This window comes from Manacus vitellinus, unplaced genomic scaffold (assembly GCF_001715985.3).
Source record: "Manacus vitellinus isolate BGI_N305 unplaced genomic scaffold, ASM171598v3 scaffold_24_pilon, whole genome shotgun sequence".
NCBI lineage: Eukaryota > Metazoa > Chordata > Aves > Passeriformes > Pipridae > Manacus > Manacus vitellinus.
In genome coordinates this window covers 3,337,128-3,365,107 of record NW_021939798.1, presented here as the reverse complement: position 1 = coordinate 3,365,107, position 27,980 = coordinate 3,337,128, and positions in this window count along the sequence as shown.

Genomic DNA, 27,980 nt, shown 5'->3' with positions numbered 1-27,980 from the left:
ACTACAGTGAATGGTGTTTTGTGTGTTAACTGTAGTGATGTGTTTGTAGGCAAGGACTGGGGAAAGCAGGAGGAACAGAGTTTCTCTGTTTGGGCTGTTCCAAGCCAGTGTATTCCTGGTCATGTTCTATGGGAAATCTTACCAGTGCTTCTGCAGGGGTTTTATAAAAACTGTCCACAAATTTATTACCCCTTTTCAGCCAAGACAGGCTATCTCTAATGGTTCTGACTCAAAAGGTTTCATTTTGTCATTCCCTGGCTGGCAAACTTCTCTTGGTTATTTCAGAGCAGGTGTCTTAGAATTTAATTTCTACATTTAATTTCTCAAAAGCCTTTTTCACAGCCTCCAAATGAAACTAGACAAAAATCAGTGAAATATTTCAACTGATGCCTAAGTATCTTTAAAACTTGTTTTTATTTCAAGTGGGGTGAATTGATCTTTGTGCCTTTTTGTTCAGGAGAACCTGGAATTCTTTACCGCAGCAGCAAAGAAATCATTTATTCACCTAGTTCTGGGGTTTACCTCTTTCCCAGGGCCAGCAGAAAGTCAGTCTGGGTTTTACCTCTGTCTGCCCTTCCTGCTAGTTTTTATTACACACCCCTGCAGTCAGCAGTGTGGACTTTCTCAGTGAGGGGGTATCCAAGGCTGGGTGTTTATTGCTCCTCCACCATGACTGGGAGCAGGCATTCCCCTACAATGGGTCCAGCACGGAGGTGTCTTGGCAGGTGGCTGCTTCCCCTGTGGTTTTCTCTTTTTCCTGCCTGCTGGAAATAGGATAAAAATATACCTCTCTTGTGTACTTTGTCCTACATCGTGCTCAAAAGATGGGAATTCTCCTTGGGAAGAGAAAGAAAGACAGCAAGTCGTGTGCTGAGCACCCAGCCGTGGTGCAGGGTGTGTGCTCCAGGGCTCTGTGAGCTGGATAAAGGCATGGAGAGAGCCCAATCCCCCAGACTGGTGCTGGGGAGGGCTCTCAGTGGAAGTACAGGAAGCTCACCCGTGTTTCCCCAGGATGTCCTGCTCTTCTCAGGATTCCTGAAAGGCACAGCCCTGGAGGTGTTGCTGGAGGTGTTCCCAGGAGTGCTTGGCTGAGATGGTCCGTTCCCAGTCTCTCACCTGGCCTTGTGACTCTGAGTTTGCTCTCTGAGCCTGGTGTCCCCTTGCTGAGGGTGCTGCCAGCAAAGTCCAGGCTGCTTTGGGGCCGTGGAAGGGCAGCTGGGCAGTGATGGCACTGAAGTGACACCAGTCCTGTTCCTGGTACCCTCACAGGCTGTCTGCTTACACTTACTCTGCCTCCCTTCTCCATCTGTAACTGAGCAGCCTGATGCTTCTTTTGTTTGTGTTTTACAGCACAAACAACTCATGCAAGCTGGAAAGCCTTTCCCATTATTTCCCAAACACAGAAATATGCGTCTGCAATGTGGTGCTTTTCAGAACAGCATCCACTCAGATGGTGGAGAATCCATCACAGCCCAGGGTGAGTAGTTCCAATGGCTCATTACTCTTTCAATTACAAACTGGCACCTTCCTTGCAGCTTGAATTTGTCTAATTTTGGCTTCCAGCCATTGGGTGTTGAAATGGCTTTGTCTGTTAGATTAAAGAGAGTTCTGTTATAAGAGATCTCCGCTTTAGTAAGTGCTCTTTATTGGTAATAAGGTACTTCTTCCTCTTCTTTTTGATAAGCTAAATTATTAAGCACCTTCAGTGTCTCACTGTGAGTAGCTCCCCTCCACCTCACAGCCCTCAATCTGTAATTTCAGTGCCCTCCTGGATTCCTGCTCAGGTGCCACCTAGATTCTTACTCAGGCTTATCATTTACCTGATAAGCCCATTGTACCATGTGAGACCTCTGTGTGGACCTGGCAGATCTGTCACATCTGCAGTGGCACTAGATTGCAGGTTTCTGCATTTAGACACCTGAATCAAGCCCTCACATTCCAGAAAAAAGATGTAAGACCCATCTCCCTTAGCTTGAGCCACCTATAGGTTTAGTAGCAGACCAACCCCTGCTCTCCTGGGGACACATTGCTCACTCAAAGTGCTTATGTGGTTTTCTGGTAACCAAGTCAACACTCACTAAATTGCCATTGCCCAGAAGGTGACTGTGGCATAAAACACCTCTTCTGGCTATGGAACCCCTGGTAGGACTTGGGGTCTGGGCTACTGGGTGGGTTTAGGGGAGGATGGCATGCTGGTGATGTAGATCCATGTCCTGGTTTGCCAGTGAAATCAAACAGAGTTAGATTGTTGATGTTGATTATTGTGGCCTCAGGCACAGAGTGTTGTGTCATCTTCTGTTGCTTGGCCCTGGGTATCTTAGAAATTGCCCCAGTCTCTGCGCTGGGATGGAGAAGCTGGCAGGGAACTTTCAAGGAGAACCATCAGCCACGTTCTCCATCTTCCTGGGGGGAACCTGAACAACACCTCCAGTTTTCTCATGGCTCTTCAGAATGCCTTGGCTGGGGATGGCCCCTATTTGAATGATGTTTTAGAGCTGTTTGGCAGTATCCTGGCTTTTCTTAATGCAATTTTGGTTTATATAAAGTGACTGATCGTGTGCCAGGAGTTTTATTATGGACAACAAATGTCATTTGTCTGACAGCAGAGACCAAACAGCCATTGTTTAACCTCAGAACAGCGTTGGATGACTCCAGGTGCACCAGATGGGACCTACCACCCTCTCTCTGCTCTCCATGAATAATCAGCATGTGGATGGGCTTCAGATTCCCTCCTCAGCTGTGCTGTGCAGGAGCTTGTTTCAGGCCCAGCTAGAGAGTTCTGCTGTCTGATAAAGGCATGGGAGGTCTTTGATGCAGTGTCCAGTGAGTTGGCCAAGGTGGGACTTCAGGTCAAGTCTTTGCTGTTGGAGTGCAGCAGCTGAGCAGAGCACCTGGCTGTTTCACCAGACTGTATTTTCCCCTGTGCCAAAGGTGTTTTCAATCGATCCAGCTGCAGAGAGGTAGTTAGTCCTCTGAGGCCCATGAATCAAAGGCACCAGGAGATCTCTCCCCTGTGCAGTGTTGATAAACTAGTCTGTCTTCACCACCGTAGCCCAAGGCTCAGAAGCATGTTTTGGAGCTACTCTGCTTGCAGACTCTCATTTCAGGAGCAGCCAAGCTCTGTGGAGCATATTTAGTGAACGTGGAGCTAAATGAGACATGAACAGCCTGGTGGTGGCAGGGTAAAACACACGGATTCATTGCTCAGGTGAGGAGGAAGTGCTGCAGAACACTGAGAGAGCCTGAAAGAACAGGCATGGATGTGTCTAATCCATGGTGTGAAACCCGTGCTATAAATAACAGGCTGATGGAAACCAGATCTGTTCTGCGTATGCTTCCCATTCCTGCTCCAAAGCAAGGAACTCGTTTGCAGTGAAACGCTCATACATGGCCATGCTTTGGCCTCTGTTCCTTCCCCCAGGGCATGTGCTGGTCCTCCTGAGACCTTTAAAAGGAGGTTCTGGGCGTGACCTGGCAAAGGAATGCTCAGATCTCCTGAAAGATTTCGGATGGGCCACTACATGTGAGGGAGGGTAGGCCAGCACCACACTTATAATAGAAATTATCTCTCTCACTTGTTCCTCCCTGCCCCCATTTTACAAAATAAAACATTGGGAGCCAAAATAACTTGTCTGAGGGCAGAAGATGGCTGTAAAAATAAGTAGTGCTGATATCAACACCCAGCAGTATTAATATTTGATGTCTTGGTCTCTTCAAGCTGCCAGTCAAGTAAAGCAGAGAAGGCAGGACTTGCCATGTATAGCTGTCCTCAGTGCTAAATCCTGCTGTGAGCCATCAGAGCAAATAAGTTCATTTCTCTCTTCCCTTGTGCTCATGCAAATCACCACAGCACTGGAATTAAGCCTGTGTAAGGCCAGACTGAGTGGGAAGTGGAGGGACCACTGGCTTTGGGGAGCGTAAGGAGAGCTGAACTTTGGCTCCAAGTTTTCAGGGAGTTAAAGAGAAGAAAGCATATTCCCTAAGGCAAAGAGCAGAGACCCATTTGGAATAAATCTGCTTGCTGGCTGCACTCCTCACTCTGGCAGTCAGCTCATTACGATTCAGGCCAAGTTTTGCACTCTGGTCAGCTTTAACTAATAAAGATCTAGCATGGTACCTTGCTAATCTCATTAGATGGAGAGCTGTGTTTTGGTAGCGGTTCCTGGGGGAGGACAAAGAGAGAAATAAGTTTAGCAATTCCAGCTCAAGCTATTTCTTTTTTTTTTTTAAAGTTTATAAGTGTATAAATAACATGCAAATATATATATTTATTTATATGTACATTTCTGCTAACTGTTTCTACTTTATTCTCCCACTAAAAATAGTGGCACCAGAGGCCCCAATTAACCAGTCCCCAGGGATAACTGCATTCCAGGCTACAGGGACTTAGAAACTCCAGCAGTATCATTGCTTGTGGCTGGGTACTAATCCACAGAGGACTCAGGGTCCTTCTTGTATCTTTTTGGTGTAAAACATACTGATCCCACCCTCCTCCCCAAAGCCCAGGAGCAACTTCAATGTCAAACCTGCTGATTTCAGTGCCTTGCCAGTGCCTCATTGTCAGGTTTATTTTCAGTGACGTCAGTGAATGTTTTCTCCCCCTCTTCTGAACGAGGCTTTTAAACCCCAGGAATTAGGCCAATATTAATAAATGGCAGCTCTTCCACTCGGAGGATGAGGCATTGCCCACCCTGCTGAGCCAGGCTCCTCACAGAAGGGGAGAAAGGGAAAAAAATTATTCTCTCCCCTTTTTTTTGTTCCCAGGCTGCTGTGGCTCAGTGCTATAAACTTTGAAGTGCTGTGTGGATCCACTGGATTTTGACACCACTCCCTGGGAAGTGCCAGCAGCTTTGCTCTGCCCTCCCTCCTGATGGTGGGATGTGCCAGGGACCTTCACCCTGGTTTCAAACCAGGTCCTGAACTGAGCACAACGTCCTGCCCACCACATTTAGATGCTGTAACTGATGCAAAGAGAGAGGGAAACATATTGATGTTGTGGGATGCACTTGATTAATCAATTGGTCAAGGTGGCAGCAGAGAAGCTTTGTTGCCCCTTATAATGTTGTTCCTTCCCCTTCCTTGTGTCACAACAAGGACGTCGTTGTGTTTTGCTGAGTCCTTCCTTGCTTGGGGCCAGTCATTTATCAAAAGAGATTTCCATCTTGGCCTAATAATTCATCGGTTATTGCAGCCCTCACTGCTCTGAGGGCCCATTTGTTTCTTCTTATCACAGTCTAATTATTTGGTGAAGGAAAATTTCTGACTGTCTTGGGGCCAGTGGCCGAGAGCTCAGGAGAACCTGGCTCCCAGGTAGGGAAGTGCTTGTGACCGTGGGAGAGGGGCTTCCAGGGGGTCAGACCCATCTGTGGGACTGCTCCTGGGGCAGGGGGATGGTGTAGGAGTCCAGTGGGTTCGACTTGAAACACAAAGCCTCTTTTTTTTTTTGGCTTAACCTTCCCTTTGTGCATTTTTCACAGGCAAATGCTCCCACATGTGTCACACCCACCCATCTCCCACCACCCACACACACTCACTTTCTCACACACAGGCTCTCTCACACTCTCACACATACTAATAAAAAATCCTGTAAATTGAGGGGGTTTTTCTTTTTTTTTCCTCCTTTTTTTTTTTTTTTACTCTCTTCCCTGGAAAACTGGGGAAAAAAAGAGAATAATAATTCGTGTTCTGACATACTTGGCCAGTGCTGGGATTCTAGAAGGGAGGATGGGTGGATGGATGAACAGATAGTAATCACAGCAGCATAATTAATAATAATGACAGAAAGGCATCCTGCTCCTATTAATAGTATATGAACAGCTTTAATCAGCTCTATCCACCATCCAGTGAGAGACTTGAGCTAAATCAATTGCTGGTTTCTATCAGAAGGGTTGTTCTGACCAGACTGACAGAGGAATCCCCTTGGTTCCTTATTTCAAAAAAAAAAAAAGAGAAATTATTAATATATTACTGCTAATTTCTGCATCTTTATCTCACCCAGGATAATTTCTTTCCTTTATTCAATGACTCCAGTGCATCTCTGAGGCAGTGGAGGATGTGTCAGAGGGTTCCTCAGTTCTCTCCACCCTGGCTGAACATCCTCTGCTCCTCAGTCTGGTGCCTTTTGAGCTCAGTGCAAAGCTGTGAGATGGCCCTGGACAGGCAAGCAGGGGCCAGAACAATTATTAAGGGCAGCAGGGCTGCCTGCAGTCACTGTGCCACTGCTGTCTTTGTACCACGCTCACTGCTTTATAAAGCATTTTGGAATCACCTGGAGCATGTGAGGAGCACTATAAAATCAAACTCCATCTCAGTGTGTCTGGCAGCCATTCCCTTACTCTGAAAGCAGCAATAAATTCAGCTGGGCTGGTCGTGGCCACTTGTGCCACTTCAGAAATGTTCTTGAAAGAGAAGTTCTAAAATCTCGTTGCTTTATTAAGCATTTCATACGTTTGAATTGTCAATTGATGTATCACATGCAGAAGAGACAGCGACTGGAATAATAACCCTGCCCAACATTTCATTTTGAAGCCCCATTTACCTGAACCGAGCTGCTTCCAATAAATATTTCACAACATGTTTCTCCTCCACAAGTGCACTTACAACTTATGAAGCAAACACAAATGTTTTAATTCTGACAAAATGAGCATCTTTCATGCGCCAGCCTCGACTCGGCACATAGTTTTGTGGCTAAATGGCTTTCTGATTATCATGTCCCAGGATATTACTTCAACTGAAGTGATATGAAATGTCATTAAAAAGTAATGTTCCTCTGCTTTGACAATCATATTAGTAAACATTGGAGGCTCTGCAGGTTATATGTCAGGCGGGCCGACACTAATGGGTTTATTAACATATACAGTAGCACTTTGTCAAACCTCCTTGTTAATCTAAATTTGCAGGTGACAAAAAGAAAGGGAACAGGGAGCAAGAAGATGATTTTTAAACACTGTTTAGGTTTGACCACAAGTTAGAGGAGCCAGGACACCCCCAGCAAGGTCACCTGGGCTGCCTCCCCTGGCCTCCCCCAGCCCTTGCTCCCAGGGGAATGTCTTCTCTGAGCTGATGGGCAACGTAGACACTCATGTTGGAGATGAATGAGTGCAGTGGGAAGGGCACTCATTTATTTCAAGATTTATTTCAAGAGGGGGGTGAATAGCTGCATCCCCATCCAAGCCAGCTGGTCTCTGGCACAGGAGCAGCCAGGACTGGGGTGTGCTGGGCACTGTGGGGAAGTCAGGGATTCTGAGGGGCAAATCCAAAAGGGCAAATGGAGTCACACAGACAAATGGGTTATGACAGGAAGTCAAGTCATAGAATCATAGAATATGCTGAGTTGGAAGGGACCCATCAAGATCATCCAGTCCAACTCCTGGCCCTGCACAGGGCACCCCAACAATCCCACCATGTGCCTGAGAGTCTTGTCCAAATGCTTCTTGAACTGAGACAGGCTTGATGCTGTGACCACTGCCCTGGGGAGCCTGTTCCAGTGCTCAACCACCATTTGGGTGAAAGACTTTTTCCTGATACACAACCTAAACCTCCCCTGCCTCATCTCCTGAGCTAGTTGAGAGGAAAGGAAGTTAGATGCTGTAATTTGGGCAAATGGCCAGACTTCAGTCCCTATGGACAGGTAAAGCCTGGAGGGATCTGCTGGCACCTCTGGGTGCCCACACACACTGAGTGTTGGGATCCACTGGGATCTGTCCTGTGTTTTTTCCCTCAGAGCAGGATGATATGGGTCTGTATGTGGCAGAGTGGTCAGGGGTGTGTGTAGGGACGCTCTGAAGCAGCAATTCCCCTTCTCCCTCTGGAAAAATACCCAGACTAGGTGAGGCTGCTGGAAGGCACTGTTGACTCAGGGTGTTGCAGGGCTGTGTTCATCTGTTGGGTCTGTGCTCAGAGGAGGGAACAGCTGAGCCATGTGTTCCCTCGCACCAGCTCCGCGCTCGCCACGGGCTGAGCAGAGTCAATGACTTGCCGTGGGTTTTATTTTGGGAGCTGGGAAGTGTAAGTACAGTGGGGCCTATTCTTGTCCGAGTGACTAAGCCTGTGCCAGCCCGGAGCTCTTCATCCTGGCAAACAGATGGTGCGTGGAGGAAAAGCGACGCCGTTCCCTGCTCTGAAAGGCCTTTTCTTCCCACAGCGGCGCCTGAGGGGGGCAATGGTTTGGTTGGTCGGGCTGAGCAGTGCTGGGTGTTCAGGGGCCTTTTGGGGGGTGACACTAAATAGGGCAGAGTCACAGCTGAGGCCTCTGGCAGGTCCTGCCTCGATGGGTTTGGAGGGACTTGTCCTCTGCTGGTGTGAAGTTGCCTCGTGGATGTGGAGAGCTCGGCCGTGGGGCTCAGGGATCCTCTGGAGTGACATTTCTTGGTTCAAGGAGCCTCTGTTCCTCAAAGCCCTATGTGCCCCAGAGCTTGGCAAGATGTGTGTTCCTGCTTTGCAGATGCATCAGCCATGGCTGCTGTTCTCCTCACCAACTCTCCTCCTTTTGGGGACTGGAAGCCTGAGGCTGAATTGCCCAGCTGACACTGCAGCTGGGCACGAGTGCCCTTTGCAGGCAGGCACAGGGCTAATACTGCACAACCCACCTATTCCTTCCCTGCCTGCAGCAGCACCTCTGGACCTGCAGCCACTTTGAGCTGCTTCAGCAGCAGGCAAAGCAGAGGCTCTGGGCAAGAACAGAGATCATCTCTTCCCCTGCTCCTCTTCCTCCAGCCTGCAACCTCCCCTTGCACTCATCTTCCCTCTGCTCCTGCTCTTATGACTCCAAAAATAGGAGTTGTACCGCCTTGACACATGTACCTGTGACAGAGGAATGGGTGTTATAAGCCCTGGGAGTGGATCCTGTCAGTCTGGTGATTTCTGCTTTGTTGGCAGATAATTACAGTGTGGAAGGGAAAAGTGTTTGCTGAAAGCAGGAACTTAATGGGGTTTACAAAGGATGCTTTGTCCAGGCAGCTACTGGAGTTAATAAAACTCAGCTTGGGCTCCATAAAGCTCTGCAGACCTTAAAGTCTGAATTCTGCTGAGTGTTGCCAGGCTGGGAATTTGGGGCTGGCATTCATGATTACTGTCCAGTGCTCCATGGAGAGCTGTGGGGGTACATAGGGTAACGAGGACTCGGGGAGGTACGGGAACAGCTCCTGAGCATCCCAGTTCACATGGAAGTCAGAGCCAAACAGGCACAACCATTCCTGTGTGCAGCCAAGGAGTTTGGTTGTTGGATTTCACAGCAATAGGATCCGTGCTTTGAGACAGCACCACAAACTCCCAGAGGTTTTCTGTTTTGGGGACTCATCACCATTGAGTGCTTGGTGCATTTGTCTTCATTTGGTCCCTTCCAGCTTAAACAGTCAGCAACACTGGGTAGTGAAGAGGTGAAGAGGGAGTACGGATTTTTAATACTCTGTAGTATCATTCCTTCTTTTGTGATCCTGTTCCTATAGCCCAGGTGGGATGTTACTGCAGGGAGTGGGTGCCAACCCAGTCCAAAATACCCATGGACCCAAAAATGCTCACTTGCAGCATTGGGATCTGCTCCCTGCACTCGTGCCTGATGGTTGTACCTCCTTATGAGCTTTGAATTTCTCAATGTGACATAAAAGCAGTGGGAGCTGAAAAGCTGCTGAATTGGTAACTTTTGAGGGAGGGAGTTCCTGCTCTTTTATTGTCTTTTCCTTCTTTCCTCCAGTAGCTGCAGTTGGGGAAAAAAAAGTGTAAGAAGAGGGAGGAAGGGCCTGGAGGCATCAGGTCAGAAAATAAATACTGAAAGAATGAGAAATGGAGTTATTTGGAGAGCAGAGTTATTTGCTTTGAGAGCCAACTTCTTTTTTTTTTTTTTTTTTTTTTTGGTAAAAAAATGTGAAAAAATAATTTTCTCAAAATATCCTTTTTTTTCCTTCTTCCTTTAAAAACTTCAGGCAAACTTTTGGTGTTGCCTCTGCTCAGGAGAGAGCTTGCAATTTAATAACCTTGTTATGTTACAAATCCTGAGACTCGGCGACTCCTGCCCTAGTCCCTCTGCCAAGCACAGAGCATTTCTTGACCTTTTAAAGAAAGCCAGAGATAATGAACCATTTGGACCGTAGGATGCCCTAGTTGCTTGGAATAAAATCAGTGTGGCTGTGAATTTTGGAGAGGAACAAACGCGCAGCTCCGAGCCAGCAGCGAGGGCTGAATGTTCACTGTGATCTCCCACTGCAGAAAGAGCCATAAAGTCCTTTAAAACAGTTAATAAATCAGAGGACATGGGCAGAGCGAGATCTGGGCTGCACAGGGGCTTCAGAAAGTGTCTTGAAAGGTCCAGGGAGGGAGGATTTGTCTGGTTGCCCTTGAGTTTCAGCTTGTAACTAGTGAATTTTTCTCCTTCAAAATTCTCATCAGCTCTTGTGAAACGTGAATGCTGAAGAGGCTGATGCTGCTTGAGGGGGGCTGGATGTCAGATGCTTCCCCTGTTATGGATGGCATTAGAAATTGGAGTGTGTGCCTCACATTTTACACCTCAGATGTTGGAGGTGCCATGGTAGATGTTACTTTCATCAGTATTTTCTGTGGCGAGTTTTAGTTCTTCTCTGAAAATGGAAACACAGAAAAATATTGCAGCTTCGTGGGTGTTGTTCCAGGTGTCCTGACTAAGGTAAGAAATGTTTCCTGGTGAGAAACACTGACCCCTGTTAGTGAAGGGGCCCCAAAAATGTGTCTGGGAGTGGAGACTGATCACCCAAACCATCCTTCCCATGGCCCAGCAGCTCTTCAGAGGAACATCTCCTGCCCCCTCCTGAAGCTGCAGGGTCCAGCTCCCGTGGGCACACACTGAGCAGCAGCAGGAGCTCTGCCAGTCTCAGAGGGTTCCCACACAGAACAAGAGGACCAAGGCTCTCTGGTCCTTTCTGGAGACCAGTAGATGTACATGGATGATCCTTTCTGTGTCCATGGATTTCTGCATTGTCTCACCAGGTCTCTCCCAGTGCCTGGGGGATTGCACCAGCCCTGTGATTTTCCTGCCTCCTGAGTGTGTTCACTCATGCAGGTGCTCTCTGTCTAAATGGTTTTGCTCTTTGCATGTACTTGCTGAGTTACTCTCTCCCTTTTCCTTGCATTTTCCATGGTATTCCTGTCTTAGCACAGAAGCACCAAGCTCCTCTTCCCTTGCTCTTCCTGCTGCAGCTGGGTGATGTTCCAGGTCCGTGGGGTGGACCCAATTCAGCACAAATGTTCATGAACAGGGACACAGGGACACACACATGTGCCAGCCTGGCACAGGATGGGGCTGGCAGGCTGGCATGAGCTTTGCTTCCACACCCTCGTTTCCATCTCATCCAGCCCTGCAGGATGTAGAAAGACTTTTGGCTGGAGCAGTAGAAGGGGTGGCTAATGCACTCCAGCCCTCACCTCACTGGTGCCTGTAGAAATACATGATTAATTTGTTTAAAACATCACTGAGCATGTGTGTGTTATTCCTCTGCTGCAAAACCAGAGCCAGAGCCTCGGTCTGTAATTCTTTTAGGGAAAGATGTCATAGTTGGTCTTGATTAAACCTTTAGTTTAATGTTGATTAAACCGTGGCTAAATTATTCATGTGTCTAGCTATTCATGCAATACAGAAGGAATTTATTGTGATGGGATGGGTTGACGTGCCCAGTGTTAAAAACTTGCTGTTGTGCTCGTTAGCAACAGGCATGGAAAAATAAACAAATAGGATGGCAGGGGAAGGCCCTTCTGCCTTCCCACCGCAGTGCAATGGAGCTGGGGGTTAAACTGAAATAGCATTGGGTTTATGGTGACTTTTAGCCACAGATCTCATGTCATAGCCTGCTTTCCTGCCAAGGAAACACGGGCAGGCTTGCTCTCCTCTAATGGGGAAACCCAAAACATTGCAGAACGTGGCCACCGCCGTGGTGGTGGCGCGGGGCCAGGGGGGACGGTCCCTCGGTGCCATAATAAGTAATGATTTAGTGAGGGGAAACCTCCAAAGTCAACGCTCGTAAGGAAAACCCCAGGGCTGTTCTGGTGTCTGGCAGAGTAGATGAAACACCAGGCTGAAGGGATTTCTCCAAGAGGTCTTCCACTTTCTGTACAGTGCTGGCTTTTTTCCTTCAGAGCTGAGAAGCTTGGCATGTGTGTAACACGTCCCACACCGCCAGGGCATGGTTGTACTGGTCACTGGAGGGTGTTCCAGCTGCTGGCATTCCCCAGGGATAAAACATAAAATTTAGGAACGGATGTGCATGAATCTACCCTGATGCCTGGATGGTTCAGATCTGGGGTCAGGGGTGGCTGGGTCAGAGCCACATCCTCGTCCCTGGTGGCCTGTGGAGGAGCACGATGATGGAGCCTGCCTTTGCATTCACATCTCCCTCCTTTGCCATGGAAAAGCTGAGGGTGGGGAAGGAAGGGAGGAAGGAATAGCCTACTGGGTCTGGCCTCAGCCCTACCCTGCTCAGAAAGCTGCTGCAGGGCTGGGGAGGTAGGTGTTGGGGCTCAGGGAGGGCAGAGGGGAGCTGGCACAGTGGAGGAGCAGCAGGAGAGGGACCACTTTATATCTCTTCTGGTAACCAGCAGCTGAGGGGAAAGCTGGTCACAATGGAGGGGATCATCACACTTCAGAGAAAAATAAAACCATTTTGGAGCATGAGGAGTTAAGAGAAAGGGTGATGTGGTGTGTAGGAGGAGAGAGTGACCCTCTGAGATGGTCTTTCCAGCCTGCACTGCTCTGGTACCCTCTAGAAAAAGCTTTGGACTTCTGACAAAGCACCAAACCCTGAAATTTTGTAATGTTGCCCAGAGCCCTGTGGGCTCTCCTTGCTCAGATGGGTTCCCACCAGCGTTACATCCCTGGGCTGCACGAGGGTGGTGCTGCTGGTGGGGGAAAAATGCTGAGCCCTGAGGGGTTGGGGCATGTTGGAGGCTCTTCAGGGCGTGGAGGTGGGTTGGACACTGTTCTCTTGTCTTTACTATCCACAGACCAACAGGTCCTGCTGGCTGAAGGTCTACATCCTGAGAGACAGATGGGCCATGGTTTGGTTTCACCCAGCCTGGGTTTTTTTGGGCAGCAAAAGGTCTTTCCTGAAGTCTGTGCTGCTCAAAGAGTTTGGAGGGGCTGGTGGGGCCTGAGGGTGTGAAGGTCATTTCCCCACACCCAGCTCATCTGCAAGCTCAACATGCTCCTCAAGGTCATTTTTTAGGCCAGCCATTCTCAGGGGACAGAATCAGGACTCAAGCCATGGCTTGCTCCAGCTGAGGGTCCCTATGGCTCCCTCAAACTCAGGAAAGTCTCATCCCCAGGGGCTGGAGGTGCTGAGAGGAGGGTTAAATTGGTTGGGGAGCCTCTTACACCTCCCCACTAAACAGCTCCAAAGCCTCAGGTTTAACTAATCTCCCCCCAGTCCTGCTCTCCCACACCCTGATCCCAGAGAAGAGGCTGAGCACCAGTCAGGAGCTCTCCCATCACCTTAATTTCAACTAAGGGCTGAGTTTCCTTGCTTGAGCCCAGCAGGACACAACTCCCAACCCCCAGTGCAGACAGCAAGAGCTGTGATGCCCCAGGCGCTGATGTTGGGGTTTATAAAGCCCTGTGTCTTCCTTTGGGTGTTGCTGGTGTGTGGGGGGAGGTAACACAGCTCCTGCACAATAGGAACTGTGCCTGGGGAGGCATTTGGTCCTTGTTAGCAGATGCTCAGTAGCTGTTTTGTCATTTTTCTTGTTTGTCATAAAAAATAAATACAGTTTAATGGATGATCTTACAGAGGCAGGTTTTGGCAACAAAATAGACCGTGTCCCACTATAAACTTGATGTGTATAATTTAAAGCAAGATGGAATATAAAACCATTTCCAGCTCAGAGGAGGGAGAGGGAGACACAGATTTAGGTCTTGATTGTGCTGAAATGAAAAACAGCACATTCTTGGATAGTGTATTAAATCAGGCATTTTATTTTATAGAGTCCGAACTATAAACAGCCTTTTTAAGAACAATTAATCACATCATTTGTTTTCTTTTGTTTACAAAATCTGGGAAGCTGATTTCTTTCATGTCTGTGTATTTCTAGAGATATTGTGTGCAAAAGAGCAGCTCTAAACACCAAAGATGATTATTTGGAGACCGGGGAGGACTTTAAGGGGACATTTCTGACAAAATCCCATGCGTTAGCAGAGATTTAAGGAATGCTCTGAGGAGCCTTTGGGAATGATGCCTCTGATGGGGAAAGCTGGGCTCTGGAGCCAAGGGCAGGGATGTGGTGTGGTGGTGGGGAGGTGAGTGGAAGAGGCAGCTGGTGATGTGATGACCATCCCTGCTGTCACAGACTGGTGTTAAGGAGGTTGGTGGGGATTGGGGGGCTTGTGGGGGTGTCTGTTTGCAGAGGATGCTCCTTGTCTGACCTGTGGTGTGCTCACCTTCCAGCCAGATTGGAAAAACCTGCCCACTGATGTTACTTAAACTGGGCAGTTCATTCTTACTGGGATCAGAAATGGGACAGGTCTGTGCCCTCAGCACCCTCTCCATCACCCCACAGAGCTGTGGGCAGAGCACCCAGTGCCCTGTTGCTGTAAATCACCACAGCTCTGCTCCAGCTGGAAGAGGGATGAGGATTTCTGCCAAGGAAAGAGAGAGATCCAAAGTGCATTTCCTCCATGCTCCTGTTGTGTAAAGAACTCAGCCCCTCTGGTTTTGGAGCCTGGCTCGCCTCACTCTGCTCTGGTGGTTCAGTTCTGGTTTCAGCAGAGCCAGTGTAAATCCAAAACAGCTCTAGGGAAGTCAGTCAAGTTCCCAGAGACAGGAGGCTAGGGGAGATAGGAAACTATTCACAGCTTGTCTGTAGCTGCTGACATGACACATAAAAAGCTGGCTGAAGGCAGCTCGATGTGCTGCAGGCGCTAATCTCTGCTGTTAGTGGGTTTCCTGACACTTCCCATTATCAGAGCTCCTCTACAGTTGTTTACAGGACTGCAGAACTTCAATCTTTTCAGCTGAAATGCATCACCCTTGTGCCATCCATGACACAGGTAGTGCCACTGGGTGAAATTCTGCTTTTCCTTGATTTTGTTATGACCTAAGGAGCTGCCCAAACCCCGCTGTGCTAAAAATAGCAAATGATAAAGCTGCAAAGTCTTGCACCCTGGAGGAGTCCAAGCCAATGTTCCTCCTGCCTGAGCAACCCTTGTGCCAGCCTGGAGAAGAGGAGGTTCCAGGAAGACCTTAGAGCCCCTTCCAGTGCTTAAAGGGGCTCCAGGAGAGCTGGAGAGGGACTTTGGATAAGAGCATGGAGGGACAGCACAAGAGGGAATGAATTTGAGCTGACTTTGAGGGTGGGGAGGCCCTGGCACAGGTTGTCCAGAGAAGCTGGGGCTGCCCCATCCCTGGAAGTGTCCAAGGCCAGGTTGGACAGGGCTTGGAGCCACCTGGGCTAGTGGAAGGTGTCCCTGCCCAAGGCAGGGGGTGGAACTGGATGAGCTTTAAGATCCCTTCCAGCCCCAAACCAATGTGTAATTCTATAATTAAATAACCCACCAGATCCCATATGAAACCCATCCTCCTTCTGTAGCAAGGGTCCATACATTAACGTGCATGTACCAGAAGGTAAACTGACCTTTTTTTCTGGGCTAAAAAATGATGTTTTACTGGAAAACCAAACCAGTTTTCTTTGGCTGTGCTGCCTCCCGTCCTCATGGCAGCTGTACTGCTGCTTTTCCCTGATTGGGGTACTTATTGCTGGAGGTGTTGTGGCAATATGTTGGAGCTGAAACATATTGGCTTCGTGCCAAAATAATTCACTTCAGGCTGTTTGACTCTTTTTTTCCGATGAAAAATCAAAATTTCCTCTGCAAGATGAGACATGATTTCAGTGGGGTGGGGGAGGATTGAGTGGTGGTGGTGCGGGAAGAGGAAATAACTGTCTTTAAAAACAAAAACCAACAAAACCAAACTAAAAATTACTTTTCTTTTGCAAAATAAATTCTATGACACATTTTTTTTCTACCAGCCCTAATTTTGAAGAGTGTTTGGTGTCAGCCCGATGAGTGTTGGAGCAGCTCACATTCCTGTAGGAAAAGGGTATAAATTCTAGCACCAAATTTGAGGCTGGCAATGGACCTTACTGTCTGGGACCCTGTGGACCCTGTGAGGAGACTCCTCAGTGGGATCAGTGCACAAAATCCTGGTCTTCTCTCAGCTGGTCTGGACACACAAATCCTGCAATGAGCCATTCAAGCACAGAAATACATTTTGGCCATCAGAGGGCTGATACAACAGTTGTGTGACTAGAGAGCTGACTTAGTGTTGGGATTAGATAACAGACTAATTGGGAGAGAAATTGTTCCTCAAGGGACTGCTTTGGGGTTCCACCCAATGCTCAGGTGGCTCAGGAGTGGCCACCTCCTGTCACCAGAGGTTCATGTGGAGCTGCAGGACAGAGACTTAGGGGGAAAGGCGACCTTGGATTTTGGATGCAAGGCTTGAATTCAGTTCCTGGCTCTACGCAGCAGCCTCCCTTGCCCACGTCTTGGCCTGCTTGTGCCACCAGCAAGGCATGGAGCTGCTGTGGTGTTCGTGGTGGGACCTCCCTGGGCCCCGTTGGGTTCCATGAATAAGCCAAAGGAGAGCTGCAGGCTCTGGGTGCCCTTGGTCTGGGTGGCTCAGGGTGTCTGTGCCTGCTCTGAGCTTCCCTGAGCTCCAGCCATTTGTCATCCCCAAAACCAAGAGGAAAAAATCACAATTTTCAGGGCATAAAGAGTAGAAAAGGTTTCACCACTCACTGGTTTGCTTGTAGCAAACAGATCAATAGCAATGGTTATTTAACTAAATAAAACCAAGCCAGACTCCAGCTTGCTGGATCTCCAGGGGTGTATTTTGTGGCTGAAAAGGTGCCTTTCCTCCTCGGAAATGGCACTAAATGTTTTCTATCTTGTGTGGGTATTAGGGGAAAGAATCAGGAAATTTTTTTCTTTCTGGTTTGACCTGGCTTGTGATGAATGGCACCCTGAGTGCTGGTTATCAGCCCCTGAGCCCCTGCCCCTCTTCTCAAGGCTGGTGCAGTGTCACTGTAGTCGCTTGTCCACGAGCAGATTTGATTCTGAGGAGTGATGTTTCATAGAGGATTTGCTTCAGAGAAAGAACAGCTGATGGTTCGTCACATTCCCTGCTGAAATTTGTGGAGAGGAGGGAGGTATTGAGCAGGTCTTTCCGTAGAAATCATCCTGTGAAACTGAAATTTTCCAGTTTGGTATTTTTTTGGTAGAGTTTTTTGATTTCTCTGAGTTTTTCTAATGGAGCTTTGGTCCACGGACTGGCTTTTTTTCCACCGCTGTAGGACTACTTTTCTTGATCGAAAAACCTGATTTTTCTTTGGGCTGCTCCCTCTCAAAGTGCTGCCCAGACAGAGCAGGGCCTTCTCAAGCTGTGCAATGGCTTCCTGGTGGAAAATGATGTCCTCCAGTAGTGAGAAGGGCCTCCACGTTCATCATACAACTGCTCCCATGGAGCATGAGAGGAGGCTGTTTTACCACCAGGTGAGATCTCTCTGTCATTGACTAACATGGTTCTTTTGGTGGGTCTGGAGACCTTCCCGTTGTGATGGAGCTTCCAACCTCCACCTCCCTGGACAGCAGGACAGCTGTCCTGAGCTGTGTCCCTGGGCACTGCCTCTGTGTCCTGCCCATCCCAGCTGTGCTGTGCTGGAGGAGGTGAGCAGGGAGCTGAGCACTCCCCAGTGATGGACACTTCGTGTTCCTTCTCCCTCTTGTCTCCTGTGGAGCAGCACGGGAGCAAAGAGCTGGGGGGGACCGAGTGGTTGTGCTGAGCTAATGACAATCTCTGGCACAGGAGCTCTGAGGATTCCCCCTGCTTTGTGCTCTGCCCCCAGAATGAGTAAATAAAAGCCTCCTCATTTATTTATGATGCAAATAGCAACTGTGTGTTCAGCTCTAGGATTTGTTGATTATTTATTTAGAGCCTCTTGTCTCAGGGGCACTGGCTGTTTGCGTGCAGGAGGCGTCTGTCTGGCCTTATTACCCACAAATAGACATCTTGCTTCTCAGGCTCTGGCTGCTGATGTTTTGGTAAGTCTGCTGTGAAAACATAAATCCTTCCAGGGAGACACAGATCCCCTGGTCCTTCCTCTTCAGAGTGAGTAGGAGCAGCTTTTCTGAAAATCCCACTCTGTCCCACTCCCATGGAGCAGGTGAACACTGAGCTCCTCTGGGCATGAAGGTTTCTACTGGGGTAGCACCAAAGAGGAAAGGCTAAAATCCAGTTGCTGTAGGTCCACAGCCTCAAAAAGCTAAAGGGAGTGTGGGTGGGAGGTGGATATGGGCAGGCATGAAAACAAGGAGACAGTATTTGGCCTAAAATACTAGTGAGGGCTGCTTGGGATCCCCTTCTTCTCCCCCCATAATGGGAGGCTGTGTACCAGAGGTGCTGGATTTGTCTTGTTCCACAATCAGACCCAAATAGGAGCTCTGTGGGATTCCAGGAGACCTGGGAGTGAATCAGTGCTGCCTTGTGAATGTTATCCCAAGGTGCCTTTAAATACTCCTGGTTCTCCTCAGGTTGGTGGCTGATTAAGTTCTGGCATTTGGCTTTAGGAAGATAATGACACTCATTTGATCCACCTCAGGTCACCCCCTTGGCTTTGACAGCTGGTGGAGCACAAGCATTCCTGCAGACAGCTGGAATCCCTGCATCCCACTGGTGATCCATGGCATGGAGCAGCTCCAGAGCTTGGTGAGTACCATCCTGGCCAGCATTCTGAAGGAGTGCAAAGGCAGGGAGGGGAGAGCTTGTCCCAGCAGATGGATGAGCCCAGAAAGGTTAGATTGTGATGAAGGAATTCTGTCCATCCCCCTGGTCACAGCTGTGGCACCATCACAGGACTCCATGAGGAAAGGCACTGACAGCTCACCCTGACCCTTTGCCACCATCTCATTACCCACTGAGCTATCCTTGCTGAAATGTCTCTCTTTAAGTATCCCATGCAGGAATCCCTTCTTTGTAAAAGGATGCCACAGTCAGGGTTTTAGAGGCAAGGGTTGATTTTTTGAGATTTCTTTTCAAAAAACATTATTTACCCTTTTATTTGACTGCCTGTCTTGCAGTCTTGGGGCCCATAGGTAGGAATTATTTCTCCTGGTACCTCTGTGGTGTGGTTTTTGCAGGGTAAAATCATTTACATCCATTAAGTCTCAGAACTGTGAGGCAGAAATAGAAGAATTAATCCCTACTCCATAACACAGCTGGCCAGTCTGCAGCAGAGGACAATTAAATGCAGACCTAAATGATCAAACTTAGCACCTAAATGAGTGACCAAAGGCTCAGGTCCAAGCTCAGATTGTAGGTCTTGGATCTCTTCTCTTACAGACTGAGAAAAGGTTGCTGTTAAGCAAGATAGATTTTGCTTGGCTCCTTCCCTCATGGCAGGATTTCCAGGGTTTTCCAGGACTTCAGCCATTCTCATGGGTTTTCTCTGAATCCTCCTCCAGCTTCTCAGCCCACATCTCAAGGTGTGCAGCTGCTCAGGACTTTACAGACAGGATCCTACCTGAATTCTGCATCCCTTGTGCAGACAGCCACCCCTGTGATTAGTGGTGAAAACCACTGCTGCTGGTCACAGAAGTGTTTTAGAACTGGCAAAATTGAGAAAAGGGGGATGCCCAGGAGCCCCTGGGCTTGGAGAAGGTATTTAGGGATTAGGGTGGTGTGGCATTCCTGTGGCAATTCATCAGTGTGTGTCCTGGAGGGACAGAAGGGGCTGGATGCAGGTAAAGAGCAGAGTGGTGGATGTTGTGTCTGCTCTGGGTGTGTGTCCCCAGATGTGCACACATCTGGAGGGATTTGGGAGGTACTCAAATACTGAAAAACCTTCCAGAGGTGCACAAACAGGCCTTGGTGAGTATCAGAGTCTCACCACAAACACATTATCAGGTGCTCAGGAGAGCTGGGCTGGGCCTGGGCTCTGCAGGGGCAGGACCTGCGTGGCTGGGATGCACACATGGAAAACCCTGGGGCTGCAGCTGCCACTGGGGCTGCACTGGGTTCTCCAGCCTCTTTGGGCTTGGATTCAAGCCAGACTGCATCTCATCCAGGGGCTGGGATGAGGAGGAGGGGAACAAACTGTTTAGAGGGCCATGAATAGGAGCTTTCATGAGCTGTCATTTCCCATTACAGCTGACTCGACATGGAAACACAGCGCAGGGCCCTGGCAGGAGAGGTTCCCCTGCCTCCAAATCCCAGCCAGCTCCATCCACAGCCTCCTCTGGCTCTTTGGACACTGAACCTTTCAGCCTGAACCCTCTACAGCGAGTGCTGGACCCCTCAGCTGCGGGACACTTGCTCAGCTCTTGCTTGGTGGCATGGAGGGGGGGTCAGAAGGAGCAGGACCTTGCTGTGCTGGATGTGAGTTGATGTGGGTGATACAAGGAGTTCTGCAGCACCTACCCTGAGTGCAAGGATGCCAAGTGCATGAACCTTCAAGCAAGACCTTATGCATTGAGAGCCTCCTGCCAAAAGGTAGCAGGGAATCTGATGTAAAACCAGAATTTTTCTCCATTTGCCCTGGAATACAATATCCTCCTGAGCTGGCTCCCATATTGCCTCACAGAGATCAGCTGTCCACCAGTCTACCAATACCTCCCAAACTTGGCTGCATTTCAGTGCTTGTGGGATGTTGTGTAAAAAGAACAGGAGGATGATTGAGAGGTTCTGTTTCCAATTGACCTTGGTGCAAAGTGCCTAAATCTGAGCCCGAGGATGGAGCTACACCCTGTGTGTGTGGATGGTTGCAGGAGTTCTTGGTGTCATGTCTGGTTGGACGTGGGTGTGGTGGTGCTGGAAAGGAAGGAGAGCTTGGAAAAGGAGTTTCCAACAGGGAGCAGCCAAGGGAAACTGGTAGTTTGTATGCCAATAAATTGGAACTGAGATTACACAGGCAGAGAGTAATTTTTGTGCCCTGAGGCTCATTCATCTGCTTAATTCTGGGTTTGGGTGGTTGGTACAGGAAAGGATGGGGGCCAAGGGCTGAGAATGGAAATCCCCAAAGCCCATCTGTGACACAATTAGTCCCTGTTCCTCCCTGAGCAGGGTGTGAGGGCAGCTCTGAGTGAGCAACGTGCTGAGTGTGGGGCTGGTGCTCCCCAGTGCCCTGAGATGCTGTGGGTGAGTGGGGAGAAGGGCTGGGAGGAAGGACAGGGTGGAAAAGCTGCCCTTCTCCAAGGCCAGGCTGAGGATGGAGCAGAGAAGGGCTGTGAAGCACAAATAACACCTCTGCAAGAGCCAGCCTTGCAGACACAGCTGCTGCACTCCACTTCTGTGGTGTGTCCCCACCTGCAGCTCCCTTCAGCCTCCCCTTTCATCCCTCCAATCTTTATTTCATTTGATTAATAAAAAACTCCTTTCCTCCTCTCAGCAGAGATACTGGAGCACAGCCCACGTGTTGGGAGGGGAGGGAGGGAATAGCTGCAGCTTGGCTTCTCTCCTCTGACCACCAGCCAGCTCCCTATCTCGGGATGAATCCAACAGGAGCACAGGAGCTCACATCCAAGAAACCCCAGTGCTCTGCCAGGGCCACACAGGTAGCAAAGAACCTGATAGAAAGTCAAGTGAAACATCTGGGAGTCTTTTTTTTTTTTTTTCTTCTGCTGCCTTCCCTGCATTTCAGGGCAGGAGTTCTGTGATGTGCACAGTGGATTTGCAGAGCTCCAAATGCTCCAGTCTCCCACATGAACCCTCCTGTGTGTGCACAGACTTGTGCTGGTGTCTGTCTGGGAAATCTGGACCACAGGACAACAACAGTATTCTGAAGCCAAATGTCAATTGATTTAATAGAATCACAGAATCACAGAATGGTTTGGGTTGGAGGGGACCTTAAGAACCATCCAGTGCCACCCCCTGCCCTGGGCAGGGACACCTTCCACCAACCCAGGTTGCTCCAAGCCCCGTCCAACCTGGCCTTGGACACTCCCAGGGATGGGGCAGCCACAGCTTCTCTGGGCAACCTGTGCCAGGGCCTGCCCACCCTCTGAGTAAAGAACCAAAAATTGGTTCAAGAAGCCATCAGATCTGATGCATTTTTTGCCCAAGGCAGTGGTGGAATCACCATCCCTGGAAGTGTTCAAAAATGTGCAAATGTGGCACTTGGGGACATAGTGGACCTGGCACTGCTGGGTTAATGGTTGGACTCGATGGTCTTAGAGGGCTTTTCCAAACTTAATGATTCTATGATTTTAGGAGGGACAGTGAAGCATCAAAAATGCACCCAGTAAAGCTTGTTAGCAACTCTTTTCCCCTTCTTTCTTCCTGAGGTCTTATCCGGCCTGGGAATGGGAGTCCTGCCATGTAACATGACTGAGTAATCCCTAAAACCAACAAATAGCTTAAATAGATAATTTCTGTTTCTATGAGCCATCCAGCTGAGAGACAGTGAGAGAAGTGAAAAAAAAAACTATTTCAGGAATTAATTGTGAGCAGAGAAGGACTCCAGTGTCAACAGTGCAGGAAAGACACGAGCAAAGGGAAAAAAAATACAGGAAAATGTAATTTAAACATCCACAGAAGACATGCAAATGCAGGCACAATGAGGGGCCTCTGGATTTTTCCTAATGAACTCTAATGCAAAGGGGAAATTAAAGAACTCTTGTTTTCCACTCTGTCCAGTTGCAGAGTGTCTGTGCAGGAGCTGGAGCGTGAGGAAGGCTGGAGGGTGAGGGATGGGGTCAGAGAGGGACTTTTCTGCTCTCAGCCTGACAAGAAGAACTTGTCAGGATTGTATTTTTGATGCAATATTCTTGTTTGTTAAGCAAAACAAACAAGTCACTCAACAAAACTGAAACTTTAAGCAGGAGAAGATCAGCCTGGATAAACTTCTTGACTGGCTGTTTTTGTTTTTTCATTTTTTTCTGAAAGGGTCTTCAAGATGGTTCAATATCTGAGGCCATTTATTTTTTGAAATGGAAACATCCACTTTTCTGCTCCATAATACTTCTCATTTTGAATCATAAACCAAGTATAGCATGAATGGGCCTTCTCTGCTGAAGGCAGAATTGAAACCAAATGTTTAAAAATTATCTATTCAAAACCCTTGGCTTGACTCGACTCAGACAACTGTTGCTTTTTTAAACTATAAACAATATTGAAATTCTGACTGTTTATCCCCAGATGACTTGAGGATTGTTTACAATTTTTCGGCGTTTCTCAGGAACTAAAAACCTGTTTCTCATGTATATTTATGCTGGCAGCTGCTATAGAAAGGACAGCTCAGCTCCTCGAAAAGTGGAAGCATATGACAATTTTCTCTTTAGTAAAACTGGTGAAATGTGGGGTGTCAAAGCAGGAAGAGTTTCCCTGGGCAGTTTGGCTGTCCAGGCAGCTGTTGCCTCTGGGCAGGGTCCTTGGTGTCATTCCCCTCTGGAGTGATGGTGCTGAGGGTCCAAAGTGCACCATGAACCCCAAATTCTCCCCACACCCCCCCAGTCAGGGCACTTTGTGTCTGAGAGGGGTTTGGTGGTTGAAATATAAGACTCTGATTTTGGGTGCACATTCTTGAGCTGCCTGGAAAATGAGCTTCTGTTTGACAGAGGCAGGACCCACACCTGGGATCCCAGGGAAGCTGGGGCTGCCCCATCCCTGGAAGTGTCCAAGGCCAGGTTGGATGGGGCTTGGAGCAACCTGGCCTGGGGGAAGGTGTCCCTGCCCATGGCAGGGGGTGGGAAGAAGATGATCTTTAAAGTCCCTTCCAATCCAAACTATCCTGTGATCTGGCCATGCAGGGCTGCAGGTGCTGTCCCTGGGGTCAGGCTCTGCTGGAAATGGGTCAACTCTGCCATTAATAAGCTTTCCTAAGGTGGTGAAAGCTCAGCTGTGATCCCCATGGCAGTTGTGATGACGTATGTGGGCAGTCCATTGCTTCTCCCAGACATCTCTTATGTGAATCTCTGCTCCAGCTGACCCAGTGTGTGCTGGCCAGGGTCACTCAGGGGCAGGCAGAGCTCACATCTTGCTCAGCAGGTCATACAGGAGTCATATCCAACTTATATGAGCAGAGCTGGCCATGCCCTGAGCCCCAGCCCTGCCAGCAGCTCCTGTGGGTAGTCATACAAATAATTTCTTCATTGAACATTGAATCTTCTCATTGTGGAAGATGGAGGAGTTTGGTCTCGGGCCAATATTGGGTTTGAATCACAGGAAAGGGTAAGAGGGAGGGGTTTTTAAAATCATGGTGTAGCACTGCCATTGGTTTTATCTTTATAATTCCCATGACAGGTGGCTAGAGACATACCTGTGGAATAGGATGTGCTCCCAAACTGGGCTCCTTGAATTGTGGCTTTGCTTTGGCCAACAGACCCTGTCTGGACTTAACAGAGCTGATTAAAGCCCAGTAGGAAATGGCTCCAGCATTCCAGCAAACCCAGTGATGCTGCTGAGCTGACCATGTGCTGGAGGCCCTGGTGGGATGCTCCCTTTGCCTCCATCAGCCCTGCTCCTTGCTGATTGCAGGGGGAGCCTGTGCTCAGAGCACAGACAGCTCTGCACACCCCAAAGCTGTAGGTCCTGGGAAGCTGTGCAGCCTTTTCACACAGGCATAGCCCCAGAGGCTGCAGCCCAGGCAGCTGCAGCAGTGCAGAGAGGGGGTAATTAGATTGTTTGCCCTGTCGATATGATGCATTCAGCCACTTTCCTCTGTGCTTTTAAACTTGTCCTCCTCAAGGAGAATGTTTTCACTCCGTTGCCATCTCTTCTGTGCCCAGCCCCGGGGGTCCCCAGCAGTGAGCTGGATAGAAAATCTATTGATTGTGTTCCAGAAGCCCTGTACAAGGGAAGGTAAGTGCTCCCCAGCCAATACCTCTCAGTCATTTCCTTTAGGTTGTTGCTCACATGCCCTAAATCACAGTAGGTGGTGAAAGAACAAAAGAAATGAGCTGGAGAAACTCTGGCCCAGCAGGTCTAATCCTGTCTGCAGCACCACCATCGCTTTGGCATTAAGGGAGGAACTCAGATAGGCCAGATGCTGGTGTGTCTGTGGAGGACCCTCCATTCCCAAGGCTGTTCCAAGTTTCAGGAGGGGAAAAAGCAAAGAAGGGCAGGGAGATGTACTTGGGGCTGATAAACCGCGTTTGAAGTTCCCCTGCTGCACACTCACACCAGAGAATTGGGCCTCCAGCAGTTACTCAGTTGTGTTAAGAACCATGAGATGACGATGGCCGTTATTATTCCTCATTAACAGTGCTGGAATGCAGGTGTTGAGTCTTTCCCGAGGAGCTTTGCTTGGCTCCCAGCAGCTTTCCCCACGAGCCAGACCGTCCGTGCGGCATTTCCCGGCCGGCAGGGCTGGAAGGTCGGGGGCCAAGCAGCGTGGTGGAGGCTCAGCAGTGCTGGCCTTGGCTCACAGCTTCACACCCAGCTGGATGATGATGATGCAGAGCTGCCTTCACACAGCTCAGTGCCGAGCCTGAGGGCAGCACTGGCTCTGGTTTAAGGAGAGCTTTCCCCACGGAGCACTGAGCTGCAGCCCCCGCCCAGCCGTGTGGACAGGCACAAGATGAAGGAGGTATAATTTTTTTACAAAAAAGCCATGGCTGGCCAATGTCTTAGGTAATAAATGCTGTGAGCTGAGGAATGCAGCCTTGTTATTGCCTGGCCGAGGGGAATTAATTCTGCACATTGGCTCCTCCGGAGTTTTCTGCCCAGGCGTCGTTGACTTCTTACCACCACATAGATATTTTTGTATTTCAGCAAAATTCCCCACTTCTAATCTGGATAGTCCTGGCTGGGTGGAGTGCAAAACCCACATTGTTAACTCCGGATAACGGTAATTAAAAGAAAATAAAATCAAAGGTGCTCAGAAAAGAAATGGAAAATTTTCCTGTGGAAGCCAGAAGATTATATTAAACTTCAGTGGTTTAATAAAATATTATGAAGTTTGGGAGCGTATTTTCCCTGGGATTTAATCTGTTTATACACCTAAAAAAGTAAATAGAATATCACTTTACTTGACCACACAGCAAACCTGATATAGGAGGGCTGTATATATTTCTTGGGGAATTCCTTCCCCCTTGGGTTTCACGCAGTGCACCATGAGCTGGGTCCATTCCTGAACTACCAGGCCAGAGGAAGCAGGAATTCATCCAGCTCGGTGGAGAAATGCTGTGGATGTGGCAGTGCCAGGGCCAGCCAAGGGGTGAGTGCTGGGGGAGCCGGGAAAACCCGACTGCTGAAGGATTTCTGCAATTTAAAGAACAGAGCACAACACTGACCTTGCTGGGGAAACACATGGTGGAAGACAGGAGGTGGTGGAAATGATGCCAACAATGCCACTGGAGAGTTCACAGAGTGAGTTAGGCTTAGGAGAACTAAAATCACACACAAGTGGGTAATTTTGTGTTTTTTCCCCTTTTTTCATAAACCTGCCCCCTCTTTCCAGGTTGCTGCCGCCAGCAAAAAGAAAGTACAGCCTCCCAGTACCCGTAAACTTTATTAAATGTGTGCTTTTTCATTCTTAAATTAAATTGAAATCAGTCTGTTTCATACTGAAATGGCACCAAAGGGAGAAGGATGATAGTATCACCAAGAGAAGTGGAGGGAAGAGGGAAACCCCAGAAACTGTTTTATATACGATCAAGAAATTTTTTAATGGTTAAGAAAATGGGGAATTTCCCCCCTCATCTGGAGACCTGACACTGTGTGGGTTAGTGGGGGAGAACCAAGGAGGCTGAGGATCAGTGTGGCTCAAAATCACTCTGAGCAGGGTGGGCAAGGCCAAATCATCACTGGGAATTTGACTTTGACCCCAAAGACCACCCTGAAACCACACAGAGGAGTCCCCAACACTGATCTTCAAGGCACCTTGGTGGATATATTCCTTCTAACTGTGTAAATTATTGACTGGCAGCATTTCCAGAGGAGTTGGTTAAACTCCTCATACCACAAAATCAGCTCCAAGGTCAACGTGGGCACAGCAACCTCGTCCTTGCCTTTCCAGGAGTGGCAGCAATGGAATTTGCAGCAGCAGAGGGGCCTGGTTTTGTCTTGCCAAACTTCACTGGTAAAGAAAACCCCATTTCTGATATTTTTCAGGTGTGGCCAGTGGAAATAGAGTGCAAAGGACCTTCCCACAGCTCAGGTTTGGCTGGAAGCTGCTGCTGCTGCACTGGGTTAAAGGGAGGTCTCACCTTCAATCGCCTCTCTGAATCTACAAGCCTGTCCAAAGCACGTCACCAACAGCGAGAAAAACAGTGATTTTTGGAAGACTTTGGGGCAATCCTTGTGCTCAGCACCCCTGAGCCCAAGCTCCTGGTGGTTTCAGTGCAGGAGGGCTGTGGTGCCATTTGTGGGGCTGGGCAAGGTGCTGTGCAGACCCCAGAGAGCCCCAGGGGCACCAGGACAGTGCTGCAAGAGGGGGGGAAGGGGCTGTGTCTGTCTACTCAAAGATCATGGCATCACAGAATGGTTTGGGTTGGAAGGGACCTTTAAAGGCCAACTTGATCCTGAACATTTTCCAGGGATGGAGAGTCCACAGCTTCTCTGGGCAACCTGTGCCAGGGCCTCACCACCCTCTTTGTAAAAAACTTCCTTGTGATGGATTTGGCATTTGATCCTGGCAGGATGCCCCGTAAATGTTGGTGGGGTTTTTGTTTTGGTCTTAAAACAAATGTTCTAAAATCCAAATGTCTCATGGCATATAAGCCTAAGCTTCATCAGTGCCTAATGGCAGATTTGATGATTGAGACCTCTGAAGCATTTTAATACACTCATTAGTATCTCATAGTTAATGTATAGATTTTTCTGCTCTAAATAAATAAATAAAATAAATAAATAAGCACTTTACAAGTCACCTTTTTATTTCTAGCTACTTTTACTTTCCCCTCCAATGCACATGCTCAGCACTGCAGGCCCACGAGGGGTGCGGTTTTCAACAGTTTACTTCCAATTCTTCTTAGGTTAAAATAATCTAAACTTCATGGCTGGATTTTCAAATAAGCCTAAAGAGTTTAGGGGCTT